Genomic DNA, 20400 nt, shown 5'->3' on the forward strand with positions numbered 1-20400 from the left:
CACTTGGGCTCTCATCTTTTGGTTTTCAAATGCAGTGGCAAGAAAAAGTATGTGAACCTGGATTTCTGCATAAATTGGTCATAAAATTTGACCTGATCTTTAATGTCACAACAATTTTTTTTATTTTACCTTTATTTAACTTTTTATGGCTGCAGGGGCAGTATTGAGTAGCTCTGATTAAAGGTGCCCATTTCAAACGGCCTCGTACTCAATTCTTGCTCGTACAATATGCATATTATTATTACTATTGGATAGAAAACACTCTCTAGTTTATAAAACCGTTTGAATTATATCTGTGAGTCAAACAGAACTCATTTGGCACAAACTTCCTGACCAGGAAGTGGAAAGTCTGAAATCGAGGCTCTGTTCTTCTTCCTGCCTATACATGGGCATGAAACGTAAGAGTCTACGTGCACTTCATAGACCTTCCCCTGGATGTCAAGAGGCTGTGAGAGAAGAAATTTAGTGTTTATCTTGGTCTGAATTGGAATACAAGCTCTTTGTATGACGTGTCCCCCATTTCCGGTACTCTTGGGAGCGCGAGGTGGACAGTGGGATTGCCTTCTGTTTAGCTGCCGTTATGGACGACTACTATCTCCGGCTCTGATTTTATTTGATACATGTGACCATATCATCGTAAAGTATGTTTTTTCAATATAGTTTAATCAGATTATTGAAATTTTTTCGGGAGTTTTGCCGTGTTCCGTTCTCTGACTTTGTTGACGATGGAGAGATCCGTGCCACTTGGCTAGTGCGCGTGCTAAATGAAGAGGGAAAGTTGCCGTTCTAAATCCAAACAACGACTGTTCTGGACAAAGGACACCTTGTCCAACATTCTGATGGAAGATCAGCAAAAGTAAGAAACATTTTATGATGCTATTTCATATATCTGTCGTAGATGTGAACTGGTCGTCGGCGCCCAAGTGTTTCTGGCTATTGTGCTAAGCTAATATAACGCTACATTTTGTTTTCGCTGTAAAACACTTAATAAATCGGAAATATTGGCTGGAATCACAAGATGCCTGTCTTTCATTTGCTGTACACTATGTATTTTTAAGAAATGTTTTATGATGAGTAATTAGGTATTTGACGTTGGTGTCTGTAAGTTTTATGGCTGCTTTCGGTACAATTTCAATGATTTATACCTGAAATATGCACATTTTTCTAACAAAACATATGCTATACAATAAATATGTTATCAGACTGTCATCTGATGAAGTTGTTTCTTGGTTAGTGGCTATTTATATCTTTATTTGGTCGAATTTGTGATAGCTACTGATGGAGTAAAAAAAGTGGTGTCTTTTGCTAACGTGGTTAGCTAATAGATTTACATATTGTGTCTTCCCTGTAAAACATTTTAAAAATCGGACATGTTGGCTGGATTCACAAGATGTGTACCTTTCATATGCTGTATTGGACTTGTTAATGTGTGAAAGTTAAATATTTAAAAAAAAAAAAAATTGAATTTCGCGCCCTGCACTTGAGCTGGCTGTTGTCATAAGTGTACCGGCGTCGGGCTGCAGCCATAAGAAGTTAACTAGGCAAATAAACAAATTCTAATTTACAATGACGGCCTAGGAACAGTGGGTTAACTGCCTTGTTCAGGAGCAGAACGACAGATTTTTACCTTGTCAGCTCAGGGACTTGATCTAGCAACCTTTCAGTTACTGGCCCAATGCTGTAACCACTAGGCTACCTGCCGCCCAAATAGACAATAGACAAACACAGTCTGCTTACACTAATAACACACAAACAATTATACGTGTTCATGTCTTTATTGAACACACCGTGTAAACATTCACAGTGCAGGGTGGGAAAAGTATGTGAACCCTTGGATTTAATAACTGGTTGACCCTCCTTTGGCAGCAATAACCTCAACCAAATGTTTTCTGTACTTGCGTATCAGACCTGCACAATGGTCGGGAGGAATTTTGGACCATTCCTCTTTACAAAACGGTTTCAGTTCAGCAATATTCTTGGGATGTCTGGTGGGAACCGCTCTCAAGGTCATGCCACAGCATCTCAATCGGGTTGAGGTCAGGACTCTGACTTTCTTCTGTTGAAGCCATTCTGTTGTTGATTTACTTCTGTGTTTTGGGTCGTTGTCCTGTTGCATCACCCAACTTCTGTTGAGCTTCAATTGGCCGACAGATAGCCTTACATTCTCCTGCAAAATGTCTTGATAAACATGGGAATTCATTTTTCCGTCAATGATTGCAAGCTGTCCAGGCCCTGAGGCAGCAAAGCAGCCCCAAACCATGATGCTCCCTCCACCATACTTTACAGTTGGGATGAGGTTTTCATGTTGGTGTGCTGTGCCTTTTTTTCTCCACACATAGTGTTGTGTGTTCCTTCCAAACAACTCAACTTTAGTTTAATCTGTCCACAGAATATTTTGCCAGTAGTGCTGTGGAACATCCAGGTGCTATTTTGCGAACTTCAGACGTGCATGTCCTCAACTGGCAGCTTCATTAAATAGTAGCCACAAAACACCAGTCTCAACGTCAACAGTGAAGAGGCGACTCCGAGGTGCTGGCCTTCGAGACAGAGTTGCAAAGAAAAAGCCACATCTCAGACTGGCCAATAAAAAGAAAAGATTAAGATGGGCAAAATAACACAGACACTGGACAGAGGAACTCTGCCTAGAAGGCCAGCATCCCGGAGTCGATTCTTCACTGTTGACGTTGAGACTGGTGTTTTGCGGGTGCTATTTAATGAAGCTGCCAGTTGAGGACTTGTGAGGCATCTGTTTCTCAAACTAGACACTCTAATGTACTTGTCCTCTTGCTCAGTTGTGCACCAGGGCCTCCCACTCCTCTTTCTATTCTGGTTAGAGCCAGTTTGCGCTGTTCTGTGAAGGGAGTAGTACACAGCGTTGTACAAGATCTTCAGTATATTGGCAATTTGTCACATTCAATAGCCTTCATTTCTCAGAACAAGAATAGACTGACGAGTTTCAGAAGAAAGCACTTTGTTTCTTGCCATTTTGAGCCTGTAATCGAACCCACAAACACTGATGCTCCAGATACTCAATTAATCTAAAGAAGGCCAGTTTTATTGCTTCTTTAATCAGAACAACAGTTTTTAGCTATGCTAACATAATTGCAAAAGGTTTTTTATAATGATCAATTTGCCTTTTAAAATGATAAACTTGGATTAGCTAACACAACGTGCCATTGGAACATAGGAGTGCTGATAATGGGCCTCTGTACGTCTATGTAGACATTCCATAAAAAATCTGACGTTTCCAGCTACAATAGTCATTTACAACGTTAACAATGTCTACACTGTATTTCTGATCAATTTTATGTTATTTTAATGGACATAAAATGTGCTTTTCTTTCAAAAACAAGGACATTTCTAAGTGACCCCAAACTTTTGAACAGTAGTGTACATGTAGGTAGAGTAATTAAAGTGACTATGCATAGATGATAACAACAGAGAGTAGCGGCAGTGTAAAAGAGCTGGGTGGGGGTGCAAATAGTCTGGGGAGCCATTTGATTAGATGTTCAGGAGTCATATGGCTTGGGGGTAGAAGTTGCTAACTTGGACTTGGCGCTCCGGCACCGCTTGTCGTACGGTAGCAGAGAGAACAGTCTATGACTAGGGTGGCTAGAGTTTTAAAAAATTGTAGGGCCTTCCTCTGACACCGCCTGGTATAGAGGTCCTGGATGGCTTGTTGTTTAGTTTGAGAGGTTGTTTAGTCTAAGAGGTAGTTTAGTCTAAGAGGTAGTTTAGTCTAAGAGGTAGTTTAGTCTAAGAGGTAGTTTAGTCTAAGAGGTAGTTTAGTTTGTTAAGAGGTTGTTTAGTTTGTTAAGAAGTTGTTTAGTTTGAGAGGTTGTTTAGTTTAAGAGGTTGTTTAGTTTGAGAGGTTGTTTAGTTTGTTAAGAGGTTGTTTAGTTTGAGATGTTGTTTAGTTTAAGAGGTTGTTTAGTTTAAGAGGTTGTTTAGTTTAAGAGGTTGTTCAGTTTGTTAAGAGGTAGTTTAGTTTAAGAGGTTGTTTAGTTTGTTAAACGGTTGTTTAGTTTAAGAGGTTGTTTAGTTTAAGAGGTTGTTTAGTTTAAGAGGTTGTTCAGTTTGTTAAGAGGTAGTTTAGTTTAAGAGGTTGTTTAGTTTGTTAAACGGTTGTTTAGTTTAAGAGGTTGTTTAGTTTAAGAGGTTGTTTAGTTTGTTAAGAGGTTGTTTAGTTTGAGAGGTTGTTTAGTTTAAGAGGTTGTTTAGTTTGTTAAGAGGTTGTTTAGTTCGAGAGGGTGTTTAGTTTGAGAGGTTGTTTAGTTTAAGAGGTTGTTTAGTTTAAGAGGTTGTTTAGTTTGAGAGGTTGTTTAGTTTAAGAGGTTGTTTAGTTTGTTAAGAGGTTGTTTAGTTTGAGAGGTTGTTTAGTTTAAGAGGTTGTTTAGTTTGAGAGGTTGTTTAGTTTAAGAGGTTGTTTAGTTTGTTAAGAGGTTGTTTAGTTTGTTAAGAGGTTGTTTAGTTTAAGAGGTTGTTTAGTTTGAGAGGTTGTTTAGTTTGAGTGGTTGTTTAGTTTGAGAGGTTGTTTAGTTTGAGAGGTTGTTTAGTTTGAGAGGTTGTTTAGTTTGAGAGGTTGTTTAGTTTGAGAGGTTGTTTAGTTTGAGAGGTTGTTTAGTTTAAGAGGTTGTTTAGTTTGAGAGGTTGTTTAGTTTAAGAGGTTGTTTAGTTTGTTAAACGGTTGTTTAGTTTAAGAGGTTGTTTAGTTTAAGAGGTTGTTTAGTTTAAGAGGTTGTTTAGTTTGAGAGGTTGTTTAGTTTGAGAGGTTGTTTAGTTTGAGAGGTTGTTTAGTTTGTTAAGAGGTTGTTTAGTTTGAGAGGTTGTTTAGTTTGAGAGGTTGTTTAGTTTGAGAGGTTGTTTAGTTTAAGAGGTTGTTTAGTTTGTTAAGAGGTTGTTTAGTTTAAGAGGTTGTTTAGTTTGTTAAGAGGTTGTTTAGTTTGTTAAGAGGTTGTTTAGTTTAAGAGGTTGTTTAGTTTGTTAAGAGGTTGTTTAGTTTGTTAAGAGAATGTTTAGTTTAAGAGGTTGTTTAGTTTGAGAGGTTGTTTAGTTTAAGAGGTTGTTTAGTTTGTTAAGAGGTTGTTTAGTTTGTTAAGAGGTTGTTTAGTTTGAGAGGTTGTTTAGTTTGTTAAGAGGTTGTTTAGTTTGAGAGGTTGTTTAGTTTAAGAGGTTGTTTAGTTTGAGAGGTTGTTTAGTTTGAGAGGGTGTTTAGTTTGTTAAGAGGTTGTTTAGTTTGTTAAGAGGTTGTTTAGTTTGTTAAGAGGTTGTTTAGTTTGAGAGGTTGTTTAGTTTAAGAGGTTGTTTAGTTTGTTAAGAGGTTGTTTAGTTTGAGAGGTTGTTTAGTTTGAGAGGTTGTTTAGTTTGTTAAACGGTTGTTTAGTTTAAGAGGTTGTTTAGTTTAAGAGGTTGTTTAAGAGGTTGTTTAGTTTAAGAGGTTGTTTAGTTTGTTAAGAGGTTGTTTAGTTTGTTAAGAGGTTGTTTAGTTTGTTAAGAGGTTGTTTAGTTTAAGAGGTTGTTTAGTTTAAGAGGTTGTTTAGTTTGTTAAGAGGTTGTTTAGTTTGAGAGGTTGTTTAGTTTGTTAAGAGGTTGTTTAGTTTGTTAAGAGGTTGTTTAGTTTGTTAAGAGGTTGTTTAGTTTGTTAAGAGGTTGTTTAGTTTGTTAAGAGGTTGTTTAGTTTGTTAAGAAGTTGTTTAGTTTGTTAAGACGTTGTTTAGTTTGTAAATAAGTCCTTCAGCGCAAACGCAATCTGCACCCACATACATTTTTTATAATTCATGACGTCGAAAGGGATCGTTTTTACTGCCTGGCCCACGCCAATCTTCGAATTCCAAAGCGATATTTGTAGCCAGCCATAAAACAAACATCAACCTGGCTGTTCTCGTTTTCTGACAAGGCCTCGAACCTACCACTCCGGATTAGCTCTGGGAGCCTGGAGAAGAGGGGGCAGAAAAGTGAGGCAAGTGAGAGATTGATGCCTTTCACGTGGTCATGCATTTCATTTCTCAATAAAGCTGTCAGCTCTCCACTAACCTGGGCGGGTGTACTCCGGCATTAATCAGAACTAAGGCATCAATCAACAAGCTCATAGCTGCTGCTCGGCACTCCATTACAATGACCTGAGCAAGGTTGTCCCCTAGCCAAAGATTGCAGAGTGATGCCGCGTTTTGACACGGCACCTTCTGAGTGACACGCTCAAGGTTCTCGTATCCACGAGCAAGGAGGAGAGGTGTGTGTGAGCATCTATCTCTCTGTGTGTGTGTGTAGGAGATTGAAGTGCATGTATGAGCCATGGGACTTCCTCCCTCAGTCCCTCATGTTCCCTTCCCCTGTTAACACGCAGGTCATTATGGGTAGTGGTTTGGGACATCCGTCACAGGTGGGCGGCGGCAGATTGATACGCGCTGCAGCCCTGTCCTATTTTCATCGCCGCTGTTTTTAAGATCCTCAAGATGTGATTTGGGAAATGGAGTCCTCCAGCCCACTCATCTATCAACTTCCTGTATCCTCCCTAGCCAGAGAGCTGGCTGCACAGCTGGCGCTCCCCACGGAGAGGATGAGCAGAACAGAAAGAGAGAGGAGACCTGGCTGCACGGCCGGCGCTCCCCAGGGAGAGGATGAACAGGACAGAGAGAGAGAGGAGACCTGGCTGCACGGCCGGCGCTCCCCAGGGAGAGGATGAGCAGGACAGAGAGAGAGAGGAGACCTGGCTGCACGGCCGGCGCTCCACAGGGAGAGGATGAACAGGACAGAGAGAGAGAGGAGACCTGGCTGCACGGCCGGCGCTCCCCACGGAGAGGATGAACAGGACAGAGAGAGATAGGAGACCTGGCTGCACGGCCGGCGCTCCACAGGGAGAGGATGAACAGGACAGAGAGAGAGAGAGGAGACCTGGCTGCACGGCCGGCGCTCCTCAGGGAGAGGATGAACAGGACAGAGAGAGAGAGGAGACCTGGCTGCACGGCCGGCGCTCCCCACGGAGAGGATGAACAGGACAGAGAGAGATAGGAGACCTGGCTGCACGGCCGGCGCTCCACAGGGAGAGGATGAACAGGACAGAGAGAGAGAGGAGACCTGGCTGCATGGCCAGCTCTCCGCAGGGAGAGGATGAACAGGACAAAGGGAGAGAGGAGACCTGGCTGCATGGCCGGCGCTCCTCAGGGAGAGGATGAACAGGACAGAGAGAGAGAGGAGACCTGGCTGCACGGCCGGCGCTCCTCAGGGAGAGGATGAACAGGACAGAGAGAGAGAGGAGACCTGGCTGCACGGCCGGCGCTCCTCAGGGAGAGGATGAACAGGACAGAGAGAGAGAGGAGACCTGGCTGCACGGCCGGCGCTCCCCAGGGAGAGGATGAACAGGACAGAGAGAGAGAGGAGACCTGGCTGCACGGCCGGTGCTCCTCAGGGAGAGGATGAACAGGACAGAGAGAGAGAGGAGACCTGGCTGCACGGCCGGCGCTCCTCAGGGAGAGGATGAACAGGACAGAGAGAGAGAGGAGACCTGGCTGCACGGCCGGCGCTCCCCAGGGAGAGGATGAACAGGACAGAGAGAGAGAGGAGACCTGGCTGCACGGCCGGTGCTCCTCAGGGAGAGGATGAACAGGACAGAGAGAGAGAGAGTGTTGAATTATCTCGTGGTTGATAAGCACCCTGCAGAGAGTCAAAATGTGTCAGTTATAGTAGCAGTGAAGGCAGAGCAAAAGTGGGACAGTTCCAGTGGACAGTGGTAGAAGGTGGGTTGGGCTTGGACATTGAGGAAAGAGAGGGGGACAGTTCCAGAGGACAGTGGTAGAGGGTGGGTTGGGCTTGGACGTTGAGGAAAGAGAGGGGGACAGTTCCAGTGGACAGTGGTAGAGGGTAGGTTGGGCTTGGACGTTGAGGAAAGAGAGGGGGACAGTTCCAGAGGACAGTGGTAGAAGGTGGGTTGGGCTTGGACGTTGAGGAAAGAGAGGGGGACAGTTCCAGTGGACAGTGGTAGAGGGTGGGTTGGGCTTGGACGTTGAGGAAAGAGAGGGGGACAGTTCCAGAGGACAGTGGTAGAAGGTGGGTTGGGCTTGGACGTTGAGGAAAGAGAGGGGGACAGTTCCAGAGGACAGTGGTAGAAGGTGGGTTGGGCTTGGACGTTGAGGAAAGAGAGTGGGACAGTTCCAGTGGACAGTGGTAGAGGGTGGGTTGGGCTTGGATGTTGAGGAAAGAGAGGGGGACAGTTCCAGAGGACAGTGGTAGAAGGTGGGTTGGGCTTGGACGTTGAGGAAAGAGAGGGGGACAGTCCCAGAGACAGGAGGAGGAGGGGGAAAGAGAGGGACTCAGTAGCATAATTAGAGGAAAATAACCTGGAACAAATTTGCTTTACCTAATTACCTAGTAGTAGAATAAAAGGATAATAACCTCCTTATCCTAATTGAATCTGGCCCAACTTGATTGATCCCAATTTGGCAGTAATTGACATAACGTGCTGGGCATCTAGGCTTTGCCTCCAGAGTAGTCAGTAACACACCGCGCTTGTGTTTGTCTGGCTTTGTGTGTGTGTGTGTGTGTGTGTGTGTGTGTGTGTGTGTGTGTGTGTGTGTGTGTGTGTGTGTGTGTGTGTGTGTGTGTGTGTGTGTGTGCGGGTCGGTAGCATGGCGTCGGCATGGTGTTGTCTTTGTGAGGGGATAAGCAGACTTCCTGACAGTTTTTATGTGATTTCCACTTTAGACACAATTAAGCCAAAGCGATTCAGACGAGCCAGTCAACACTTCATTTGTGTGCGGCTGTCAGTCACACAGCAAACCAACAAAGCCTGTCTCTGTCTGATGATAGCTATTTCCCAAAAAGGTACAGTTCTTTTTGGAAGCCCCGCTGTCTCCAAGACAACACGGCCGGTTGCCGTGGAGCTTCAAAGTTAGGAGAAGACAATAAGAAGATGGGGTTGCTGGGTAGGGGGCAAATTACAATTGAAAGCCCGCATCTGGTTTTGCAGAATTTTCTAATAAATGTTCTGATTTGATCAGTTTGGAATGTGTTGATTAAATTCTTGTTTATTTAATTTGCGCTTCCTATTTCATTATTGAGGCTCTCTTTGAATGTTAACTCTGAACACACGTCGTCATGGTTACCGTGGGATACCAATGTTTACTGACAGGCCTCATTTACTGAATCAGAATTGTGTCGTATTTTCTCAAAATTCTTTCATTGGGAGATTGTCAGTTTTGTCAGTGTCGGTGGATTAATGACCTAGACAATTCTAAAGCAGTCACTCAACGGCCATCGCATGAAACATATCTGAGCACATGAAATCATCTCATTAATATTCACATTTCTGTCACTAAGTTAAAGCTCCTTTCCCACGATGAACTGTGGGAGGATGATGTGTTTTGACGTAGACCTGTCATTTTTCCAACATGTTTTTTCTATCCAGTGATTTTTCTCATGTTTCTTTCACTCTGAGAGAGAGGGGGTGAGACAGAGAGAGAGAGAGAGAGGGGTGATACAGACAGAGAGAGAGGTGTGAGACAGAGAGAGAGAGAGGGGAGGTGAGACAGACAGAGAGAGAGAGGGGGTGAGACAGACAGAGAGATGAGGTGAGACAGAATGAGAGAGAGAGAGAGAGAGGTGAGACAGACAGAGAGAGATAGGGGGTGAGAGAGACAGAGAGAGAGAGGGGTGAGACAGCCAGAGAGAGACAGAGAGAGAGAGAGAGAGAGAGAGGTGAGACATAATGAGAGAGAGGGGGTGAGACAGACAGAGAGAGAGAGAGGTGAGACAGATAGAGAGAGAGATAGGTGGGGGGTGAGACAGACAGAGAGAGAGGGGGGTGAGATACAGAGAGAGGGGGGGTGAGACAGACAGAGAGAGAGGGGGTGAGAGAATGAGAGAGAGGGGGTGAGACAGACAGAGAGAGAGGGGGGTGAGAGAGAGAGGGGGTGAGACAGAGAGAGAGAGAGAGAGAGAGAGAGGGGTGAGACAGAGAGAGAGAGAGAGAGAGAGAGAGGTGAGATGGAATGAGAGAGAGGGGGTGAGACAGACAAAGAGAGAGGGGTGAGACAGATAGAGAGAGAGGTAGGTGGGGGGTGAGACAGACAGAGAGAGAGGGGGGTGAGATACAGAGAGAGGGGGTGAGACAGAGAGAGAGAGGGGTGAGACAGATAGAGAGAGAGATAGGTGGGGGGTGAGACAGACAGAGAGAGAGGGGGGTGAGACAGACAGAGAGAGGGGGGGGGTGAGATACAGAGAGAGGGGGTGGGACAGACAGAGAGAGAGAGAGGTGAGAGACAGAGAGAGAGAGGGGTGAGATACAGAGAGAGAGGGGGTGAGACAGACAGAGATGGGTGAGACAGATAGAGAGAGATAGGTGGGGGTGAGACAGAGAGAGAGGGGGTGAGATACAGAGAGAGAGGGGGTGAGACAGACAGAGAGGGGTGAGACAGATAGAGAGAGATAGGTGGGGGGTGAGACAGACAGAGAGAGAGGGGGGTGAGACAGACAGAGAGAGGGGGTGAGACAGACAGAGAGAGAGAGAGGTGAGAGACAGAGAGAGAGAGGGGGTGAGATACAGAGAGAGAGAGAGAGGTGAGAGACAGAGAGAGAGAGAGGGGTGAGAGACAGAGAGAGAGAGGGGTGAGAGACAGAGAGAGAGAAGGCTGGAGGGGCAGACAGAGAGAGAGAAGGCTGGAGGGGCAGACAGAGAGAGAGATCGGCTCTACATATTCGGTTCATAAATCACGACTGACGAAATGACGAAGACTTAATGAATCGCCTTATCAGGAAGTCCATAAAGGAATATTGGATTTGCCATTTCGAAACAACTCTTTGGTTCATCATAAGCCCGGCCCAGATCCTTGACAAGCGATCCATGCCAGACCGCTCGATAGACACCAGTCAATAATCTCTCCGCATGTATCACCTTCATTTCTCCAGCCATCAAAACACTGAGTCAACACCGCGGTATTGGAGTCAAGATGAACAAGACAAACGCGAGCCAAAAACCTGTGGTTGTCGTGAAAGCCCCTGCTAGTCTCGTTAGCGTAGCACTCATCCTCTCTGTTCGTTCCGTCTGTGTGTCTCTTCCACTTGCCAAATCCAGGACCGTTCGAGAGGCGAGAGGAGAGTGAGCTCCATGAACTTTACTAAGCTCAGCGAGAAGCCTTGGCTAGGGCCCAGAGGAACCAGGCTCTTTGCCTGATGGATCTAACTCATCACAAGGGGGAAAAGACAGTAGCTGTATATCAGAGCAGTTCCTCATTGGTTCAACTGTTTAATCTACTCAATGTTTGCTGTGTGTATCCAATTCAGTATACCTTGATAGTTTACAGTGCCAGTGTCCTAATGTAACCTTCCACCTCTTCTCAACGACATCCATCAAGCTCTCTCATTACCACACTATCAATCTGAAGTACCCTCACAGGAACCTCTGCTATCCAACTGTTGGTCCATGGAAACTGCGGAGGAATCCATAAAGAGGTGAGCCGGCTCACCTGCCAATGAGATAAGTGGAACCGAGGGCCCGTTCGTGTTTTTTATTTGATCATTGTAGATGCGGCACATTTCCCACTGGAGAGATTCCAAGCACCATAATCTGACATCCAGCCACTCATAAAATCTACATTTAGAGTGGACCTCGGGTATCTTTTCTGATGACAACTCAGCAATCACCTTTCCCACAACGCAGCAAGCCATCCAAATAGCCCTGCAAATATTTCACAAGACAACTTTGGGGTCTGGGGGGGACTGAGTGTACGCCAGGGGAGCTTAGAAGAGGACACAAGTGTGTTGTGCAAGTGAGTTGTTTGTCAGAGTTATTTTATTTGTATTTATTGGTTGGGGGTTTTGGGTCTAAAACTGGGATATTTCTGGAAAATACCCCCCCAAAAACTTGACATTAGCATTAGTGTCAGCGTCATCATCCCTCGGGGCTTGGTGATGATTGTAGCATTAGCACAAATGACTGGGCAAATAACCGCAGTCCCAGTCCCTCCTCCAAATCAGTACAAATTGCGGCCGAATTACGTTTCCCTTGCTAGTCACCATTCACCGTGGGTGACTCATGTGTCACATGCTAGTCATGCTAATGTAGCGGGACAGGGCGCTGGCGCGATTCAGGTTAGCGTTTTTTACCCCTCGGGCCCTGACTGCTCTTCCTATGCTCCCCTGTGGTTGAGTTCATCTCCCTACCCACAACCCCCCACTCCCACTTCACTGAGTGCATCACTCGGGTCATGTGACTAGTGCAACATGAGTTGGGAAAATAGAGGAACCGTTTAGTACACAGATTGAGGTCATGCCTTGTTTTATGTGTTATATTGCACAGGCTTTTATGACATAATAATAGAACGCCTGGCCTCAAGGAGTTTTACAATGTATGGCATTTATACATAATCATGACTGTGCAGCTCCTATTGGATGATGCATGGCAGCCATGTGCGTGTTTGCGTGTGCGTGTTTGTGTTTGCATGCTTGCCTACAGTACTTGCACCCGCTTGCTTGCGTGCATGTACTATGTATACAACAATAATCCCCAGAAATACAACCACACTTTAATCCTAATTAACACTCACCCTAATTAACCAACCAGGCATCTCATTCGTTCAGGGTAGCAGCTCTCACCTTTCCCCTGAAATCCAGTCCTAACCCTCTATCACTCCTCATCACTCCGCCATACTTCTGCCTACTGGAAAGGCTGTCATTCATTTTCATTAACTGCATTAAATGAGCTTGGCATCTGCTGTATTAAAAAATGTAATTATCAGAATACGTAAATAAGTAATTGCGGCACCCTTGTGCATAATTGATGTGCACTAATGCACAGCTTTGATGGAATAAATGTCCCACTAAGCCGGCACACGTGACGCTCCAAACAGCAGGTGGTCTCCCAGGTGATAATTGTACCCTGTTTTGACCAGTCAGAAAATCCATCCTGTTCCTTGGAAATGTTCATCACCGACAGAGAGCTGGATCCTTCATTAACAAGAACACATCCTCCTTTTGCCCACAAGGTACACTCTTAGAAAAAAGGGAACCCTTTTTTGTTCCAGGTAAACCCAGAGGGTTCTACATGGAACCCAAAAGGGTTCTAGCTGGAACAAAAAAGGTTCTACCTGTAACAAAAAAGGGTTATTCAAAAGGGTTCTGCTGTGGGGACAGCCGGATGTCCCCTTTTTTCTGTGTGTGGAAAAGGACGGATGAGGGAGGTCAGCGGTGTAGGGTGAGAACATGTAAGGAGGAGGGGGCACAATCTCAGTGAGAGGTTTGTGTGTGTGTGTGTGTGTGTGTGTGTGTGTGTGTGTGTGTGTGTGTGTGTGTGTGTGTGTGTGTGTGTGTGTGTGTGTGTGTGTGTGTGTGTGTGTGTGTGTGTGTGTGTGTGTGTGTGTGTGTGTGTGTGTGTGATACAGAGACAGCGAGAGAGATAGTGAATATAGATCGTTTCAGGTATGAAAAGGAGGTGAAATGTAATTACTAGTGAGTCCTAAGCTATCATTCCCTTTGATGTTCTGCATCAGACCTGACTGGAAACAGTGTTTGAGTTTAAATGACACATTCTGTTAACGTATTATCCCAAAGTGATCTGTTCTTGCAATTTGTAGTCTATGACATTTCAGCTTTACATATGATCTTTTTCACAAAGTAGATTGGATGTAGTGAATTACATATTCAAGTAACTTTAGTTATGTAAGCTATATTCCTCTTAAAGGTAGCTTTAGGGTAGCTTAACTTCTTCCAGTGTGAAGTAATTGGTAGCTTGGTAATCTATGTTTTCAGAGTAGCTTCCACAGTTTGTGTTGAGTTAACACAGGCAGTGCAGTTTATTCTCTCCGTCATGTGAGAATTCCAATTGGAAATACCTCACTCTTTTGTGTGTTTATAGCCTACTTTACATTGATGGGATTTGATAGGGCAAAAACTGGTTGAGTCAACGTTGTTTCCACATCATTTCAACCCAAAAGATCAATGTGATGACATTGAATTCATGTGGAAAACTGATTGGATTTGCTAAAAGTCATCAACGTATGGGCACTCTGTCTCTTTTTTAACCTGAATCCAATGACAAGCAATTTTTGGTTGAATTCACGTTGATTTCAAGTTAGTGGACAACTCAACCAAATGTAAATCAAAACTAGATCTTGAACTGATGTCTGTGCCGAGTGGGTGGTTACAAATGGGTGTTATTCATGCTGTGTGGATGCACAGTCTTCCTTAGAAGAAGAGTGTGAGAGAGAGAGGGAGAGAGGGAGAGGGGGAGAGAGGGAGAGAGGGAGAGAGGGAGAGAGAGAGAGAGAGAGAGAGAGAGAGAGAGAGAGAGAGAGAGAGAGAGAGAGAGAGAGAGAGAGAGAGAAACACTATTCACTGGATACAAACACCCCCATTCATGAAGAATTTGACTTATTCACACAAACTCAACAAATTCATTTTCATTCATCAATGGCCTTGCTTCCATAGATGATGCATTCTAAAGGGAACACTACCTGAAATGAACACATTTCGTTTGCAATTTCTTCATTCATAGAAGTGCTTTTGAAAAATATTAAGTGGAGTTTGAAACAATATAAAATAGCAGGAAATCAGATGTTTTTTCTACAAGGCAAATACCTTACCTAACTACAATACAATCTAACCAAAAAGGAGAAGGGGTATGTGTACCATCGGTGTGTGCTTATTTTAGCCACATAAATGTCTCTCTCTACACTGAGGTAGAAACTACAGCCAAGCACACATCCCCCACAATCCCGCAGGACAACTCAAGCATTGATGTCTGCAGTGGCCCAGTCCTCTGTGATCATTCTGCTCCAATCAGAGAGTTCAATCACTAGGAGCACTGAGCCAAGGCACATCAAGACCACATAACCCAGGGTTCCCCCTGGCACCTTAGCCCCATGGTGGGAGTGTGAAGCCTGTCTGAATGGTCCCCTAATTCTCTCTCTCTCCCCCTCTCTCTCTCCCCCCATCGCTCTCTCACCCCCCCCCCCCCCCCCCCCCCCCCCCTCTCCCTTAGGACTGCGACGCTGTGTGTGTGCATGTTCCCTTGGTTTCTGTAATTGAACGTGTCTGAATCACACTGCCCTCTCTCTCTCTCACACACACACCCCTCCCAGTCTCCTAATTATCTCCTGGTTTTAATTAGGCCCCCATGCGGAGAGAGAAGACTCTCCCAGGAGTGTGTGTGTGAGCACGTGTAACTGAGTGTGTGTTTCCCAGAGGGTGTGCAGAAGGTAGATGAGTGTGTGTTTCCTAGAGGGTGTGCAGAAGGTAGATGAGTGTGTGTTTCCTAGAGGGTGTGCAGAAGGTAGATGAGTGTGTGTTTCCTAGAGGGTGTGCAGAAGGTAGATGAGTGTGTCCATCTCTTCTCCAGGACATTCTGATACACTGTATCCCACAAGCAGTGCATTTTCCTCACAGCTCTCCAGTCATTCAAACCATCTGTCAGTAACTATCCCTTCAACAGTATACCTAAACCTGCTTGATGCATTCAACTATGTTTTAGCCATTGATTTTGGCAAAGGTCTCTATAGACTCCACAGTTGTGTCTGTGTTAGTGTGTGTGTGTGTGTGTGTGTGTGTGTGTGTGTGTGTGTGTGTGTGTGTGTGTGTGTGTGTGTGTGTGTGTGTGTGTGTGTGTGTGTGTGTGTGTGTGTGTGTGTGTGTGTGAACATACATGGGTGAACGTGTGTGCTTGCACGCGTGTGTGTGTACGTGTGTGTGTCTCAGCAGTCGTTATTTTTGTCCTATGCCACCCGTATCAGGGCAGCAACAACACCTACTCATTCAAGGGTTTTTCTTTATTTTTACAATTTTCTACATTGTAGAATAATAGGGAAGACATCAAAACTATGAAATAACACATATGGAATGTAGTAACCAAAAAAGTGTTTAAACAAATCTAAATATATTTTATATTTGAGATTCTTCAAATAGCCACCGTTGCAGACTCTTGGCATTCTCTCAACCAGCTTCACCTGGAATGCTTTTCCAACAGTCTTGAAGGAGTTCCCACATATGCTGAGCACTTGTTGTCTGCTTTTCCTTCACTCTGCGATCCGACTCATCCCAAACCATCTCAATTTGGTTGAGGTCGGGGGATTTTGGAGGCCAGGTCATCTGATGCAGCACTCCATCACTCTCCTTTTTGGTCAAATAGCCCTTACACAGCTTGGAGGTGTGTTGGGTCATTGTCCTGTTGAAAAACAAAGGATAGTCCCACTAAGCACAAACCAGATGGGATGGTGTATTGCTGCAGAATGCTGTGGTAGCCATGCTGGTAAAGTGTGCCTTGAATTCTAAATAAATCACAGCAAAGCACCCCCACACCATAGCACCTCCTCCTCCATGCTTTATGGCGGGAAATAATACATGCGGAGATCATCCGTTCACCCACACCGCGTCTCACAGAGACACGGCGGTTGGAACCAAAAATCTCAAATTTGGACTCATCAGACCAAAGGAGAGATTTCCACCGGTCTAATGTCCATTGATCATGTTTCTTGGCCCAAGCATGTCTCTTCTTATTGTTGGTGTCCTTTAGTAGTGGTTTCTTTGCAGCAATTCGACCATGAATGCCTGATACACACAGTCTCCTCTGAACAGTTGATGTTGAGATGTGTCTGTTATTTGAACTTATCCTCTGCAGCAGAGGTATCTCTGGGTCTTCAATTCCTGTGGCGGTCCTCATGAGAGCCAGTTTCATCATAGAGCTTGATGATTTTTGCGACTGCACTTGAAGAAACTTTCAAAGTTCTTGAAATGTTCCGTATTGACTGACCGCTTTGCTTATTTGAGCTGTTCTTGCCATAATATGGACTTGGTCTTTTACCAAATAGGGCTATCTTCAGTTTACCCCCCATACTTTGTCACAACACAACTGATTGGCTCAAGCGCATTAAGAAGGAAAGAAATTCCACAAATGTACTTTTAAGAAGGCACACCTTTTAATTTAAATACATTCCATGCCTCATGAAGCTGGTTGAGAGAATGCCAAGAGTGTGCAAAGCTGTCATCAAGGCAAAGGGTGGCTATTTGAAGAATCTCAAATGGGGTGGGCATTCTATGTTTTGTTTTCTATGATTTTGTGTTTCTAAGTTTTGGCCGGTTATGGTTCTCAATCAGGGACAGCTGTCTATCGTTGTCTCTGATTGGGAGCCATACTTAGGAAGCCCTTTTTCCCTCCTTTCGTTGTGGGTAGCTTTGTTTGTGGCACTATAGCCCTTAAAAGCTTCACGGTCGTTTTTGTATTGTTTATTGTTTTGTTGGCGTCATTCCACAATAAAAGTAATGTATCCTCACCACTGCACCTTGGTCCACTTCTTCTAGCATCGGCCGTGACAACTTTTTTTGGTTACTACATGATTCCGTATGTGTTATTTCATAGTTTTGATGTCTTCACTATTATTCTACAATGTAGAAAATAGTAAAAATGTATAAAAACCCTTGAATGATTAGGTGTTCTAAAACTTTTGACCGGTGGTGTATATCAAGCTAGCTAACTAGCAGATTTATATCAATCATCAATATCAATAATTAGCTGATATCCCACCCTTTTTTCCCGATGTCAATCATGTGTTTAGGAGGCACTGTAAATACCTTGCTTACAATTTGTAAATAAATATGCCTATGCCAAAATATATATGTATGTTTTGCTATAGAGGCAGTTGGTGTGTGATGCATTTCAAGTTACTGTATGTGCACCCTTTTTCATTTTGAGTACCTGCCCCATGAAAGGTCTGTGCACGGCCCTGGTTCACTGCCAAGCTCAATGAAGCACAGTGAAATGATTTCAAATAGTGTCTGAACCCAGGTCTGAGCTCCACCTTCTTCCCAATAATTGTATTTATTTATTTATATTTCAAGGAAGGAAGGGGAACCAAATCAAAAATGCATACTCTTTGAGAGCATAGTACCTTTTAAAAAGTCAACTCAGAAGCTCGTCCCACGCAGAAGCACCTGGTGATTCCATTTCTGCCAAGCTAACTTTTTTTCAAAGTCATCCTTTTTTCCCTTCCTGTATTGGCACCTTTTTTGTGTCCCCACCTTAAACACATTCCTTCCCCAAACCCCCCCATTCTAAATACATATTGCTTTTCCCACCACCGTTGTGCCGTCTCATAGTCCCAGATGAAAAATCCTCTAGGCAGATACCAACCTGTGATATGTATTTATGATAGATTTATAAGTTCATCCATATTTCTATTTTCCGTGCCATTGGACCCGCGCCCGTTTCCTGTTTTAAGATATGGAACTTCAATGATGAAGCCTGTTGACGGATTCATCCGATGCATTGGGATGACTACTGTGACTGTCTTCTCCTCTCTAATCTAACCCATCTCTCTTTCTCTCTCTTGCTGTGTCATCCCCCTCTCTCGCTCTCTTTCTCTGTGTGATGGGATGGATGGCAAACGACAATCTCATTTCTATTCAGCCGTGCTTCCTGCTATCTGCCGGTACTAGGCCATGCTATAAGTGTCATAGTAAATCCCGACAGGGCTACCAGAATAGGGGAGCGACAGAGCAGTCATTCAGGAAGCCCATTAGCTATGTCTCCCTGTGTGTCAGATAGCTAGCACTCCTCTCTATTCTGATTGATTCTGATGGATGATGGATAATGTAGCGAGAGTTCATCTGACAACGAGTGAGATTATGATCCTTTTGGTCATAATGGTGATGATGGTGATCGAATCAAATCAAGTTTTATTGGTGCACCGAATACTAAAGGTGTACACTTAGTTACAAGCCCTTAACCAACAATGCAGTTCAAGAAATAGAGTTAAGAAAATATTGACTAAATAAACTAAAGTAAAAAATTAAATAAGTAACACAATAAAATAACAATAACGAGGCTATATACAGGGGTTCCTGGTACCGTGTCGATGTGCGGGGGTACAGGTTAGTCGAGGTAATTTGTACATGTAGGTAGGGGTAAAATGATTGCATAGATAATAAACAGTGTGTAGCAGCAGTGTAAAAACAAACGGGGGGGGGGGTCACTGTAAGTAGTCCGGGTGGCCATTTGATTAAGTGTTCAGCAATCTTATGGTTTGGGGGTAGAAGCTGTTAAGGAGCCTTTTGGTCCTTGACTTGGCGCTCTGGTACCACTTGCCCTGTGGTAGCAGAGAGAACACTCTATGACTTGGGTGACTGGAGTCTTTGACAATTTTTTGGACTTCCTATGACACCGCCTAGTATATATGTCCTGGATGGCAGGAAGTTTGGCCCCAGTGATATACTGGGCCGTACGCACTACCCTCTGTAGTGCCTAATGGTCTGATGCCGAGTAGTTGCCATACCAGGCGGTGATGCAACCGGTCAGGATGCTCTCGATGGTGCAGCTGTAGAATTTTTTGAGGATCTGAGGACCCATGCCAAATCTTTTCAGTCTCCTGAGGGGGAAAATATGTTGTCGTGCCTTCTTCACGACTGTCTTGGTGTGTTTGGACCACGATAGTTCGTTGGTGATGTGGACACCAAGGAACTTGAAACTCTTGACCCGCTCCACTACAGCCCCGTTGATATTAATGGGGGTCTGTTCGGCCCGCCTTTTCCAATAGTCCACGATCAGCTCTTTTCTCTTGCTCACATTGAGGGAGAGGTTGTTGTCCTGGCACCACACTGCCAGGTCTCTGACCTCCTCCCTATAGGTTGTCTCATCGTCGTCGGTGATCAGGCCTACCACTGTTGTGTCATCAGCAAACTTAATGATGGTGTTGGAGTCGTGTTTTGCCACGCAGTCATGAGGGAGATGATGGAAATGATGATGGAGATGATGATGGAGATGATGATGGAGATGATTGAGATGTTGGTGATGATGGAGATGATGATGGAGATGATGATGGAGATGATGATGGCGATGATGGAGATGATGATGGCGATGATGGAGATGATGATGGAGATGATGGAGATGATGATGTAGATGATGGAGATGATGATGGTGATGATGAAGATGATGATGGAGATGATGGAGCTGATGATGGAGATGATGGAGATGATGATGGAGATGATGATGGAGATGATGATGGCGATGATGGAGATGATGATGGCGATGATGGAGATGATGATGGAGATGATGATGGCGATGGAGATGATGGAGATGATGATGATGATGATGATGGAGATGGTGATGGAGATGATGGAGATGATGATGGTTATGACGGAGATGATGATGGTGATGACGGAGATGATGATGGTGATGATGGAGATGATGATGGTGATGATGGAGATGATGATGGCAGTGGTGATAGTGATAGTTTCAGTTATGACTCTTTGGACCCTCTTTATTAGGATGTATAGTATTCATCTCTTTCTGATGATGATGATGGTGACGATGATGAAGATGAAAATGACGATGAAGATAATGATGGTGGTGGTGATGACGAATAAAAAAGGCAGTTGAAATCACAAATGGACCATTAGCGACTCACGCCCATTACACCTGCAATC

This window comes from Salvelinus namaycush, chromosome 38, assembly GCF_016432855.1.
Source record: "Salvelinus namaycush isolate Seneca chromosome 38, SaNama_1.0, whole genome shotgun sequence".
Taxonomy (NCBI): domain Eukaryota; kingdom Metazoa; phylum Chordata; class Actinopteri; order Salmoniformes; family Salmonidae; genus Salvelinus; species Salvelinus namaycush.